Consider the following 1,681-nt stretch of genomic DNA (forward strand, 5'->3'; position numbering starts at 1 on the left):
TTTTAGCTGTAGTCACACTGCTGTACAGTAGATCCCCAGAACTTACTCATCTTGTGTAACTGAAACTTCCACTACTTGACCAGTGAGTACAATTACTAGTGCTTGGAACAGAAGAGGAACCTACTTCACTGAATTCCTATAACTTCAGGCCAACCCACAGGAACATATTGCTCTGCAATTTCTTCATCTTGAGAATGGAGCCAATATCTGGATAAAGAATTTTAGAATAAAATCTGACTTAGAATTAACACAGTTTTCTACTTTCCTGGACAACCATGTTGCTTTGAGTGAAAAAGATCCCTAAAGACACTGTGAGTGGATAACCCAAAGGAGGGACCATTTCCAATAGTGTAAACTGGTTCCATAATCTGCTCTCAGTATCCCTTATTCCCAGCATCCAACAAGACGCCATTCCTGTTTAGAGGTAATACTTATGGGACTAACTCTGGCTATTTTGCAAAGGGCTTTCACAAGACACCAGTCTCTCCAGAATATCAGCCAAGTCCTGCTGCTTCCAAAGGAGCTGAACCTCCTTTGACATCCCTGTTTCAGTTTTTCCCAAGGTCCATTTTCTTCAGTATTGACAGTTGTGTTAGAAGTAAAGCCACATGATTTCAAAACTTCGTAGTGTTAAAAACAGAGTCTAATACCACACTTTCCAAATGAGGAAACTGAAGAACAAAGATGTCAGGGTCCTAGAACTCAGTCCCATGATCACACTCATTTATTCGGAATCATCCTTCCGCCTGGTTCAAGCTTCTCACTGCCTGTATATGTAAAAGTTTACACCAGTCCGACTGATTCGTAAGGCCAAGGAAGAAACATAGGTCAGACTAACGGCCCATAACAAATGTGGAGTTTTGCTCCAGGATGGCCAGTTTATCCATTTAATGTTGTCTAGGCAGATTATTTTTTAACTAACTTTAAAATAATTTTAGACTTATAGAAAAGTTGCCAAAAATAGTCCTGAGAGTTTAGATATACCCTTTACCCAGCTTCCCCTAATGTTGACACCTTGTATAACCTTAGTAGAATAATCAAAACCAAGCAATAACACACTACAATGCTATTAACTGAACTATAGACCTTATCTGAATTTCACCAGGTTTCTTGCACTAATGTCCCTTTACTGTTCTAGGAGCCAATCCAGGTCCCATATTGTAATCATTGTTGGGTCTCTTCCAGTCTGTGACAGTCCTTTAGTCTTTCATTGTCTTTAAACATCTTGACACTTTGGATGAGTCAGTTGTTCTACTGAATGTCTCTCAGTGATTTCAGATCATTTTAGAGAAGCCCAAATCTTAGGGTTCAATAATGTGGACCCTCATTCTGCATCTTGGTCAGGCTCATATGTTTACCACTCGCACTTAAGTAACACCTGGGGTTTTTTTCACTTATGACCCATTCCCTAGATGAATGAAGATAAATTTGTCATCGCTCCTTGGCCAAAATTAGACTTACTATTTTCCAGGTGTCTCTGGAGAATCACCTTGTGATGCATCATGAGTAATGAGAAGCACTGTCAGGATATCCAATGTGAAGCTGATTAATTTGTTAATAATGAGTCTGTGTTGTTATCTTGCCTGGTTTAATTACGACAGAGTATTGCAGTGAAGCTGAACAAACGGACCCTGTGTTACAGTCAAAAAGCACAAGGAGATGATATGTGTGTCACATAAAA

This window comes from Camelus ferus, chromosome X (assembly GCF_009834535.1).
Source record: "Camelus ferus isolate YT-003-E chromosome X, BCGSAC_Cfer_1.0, whole genome shotgun sequence".
In the NCBI taxonomy this organism is placed as follows: Eukaryota; Metazoa; Chordata; class Mammalia; order Artiodactyla; family Camelidae; genus Camelus; species Camelus ferus.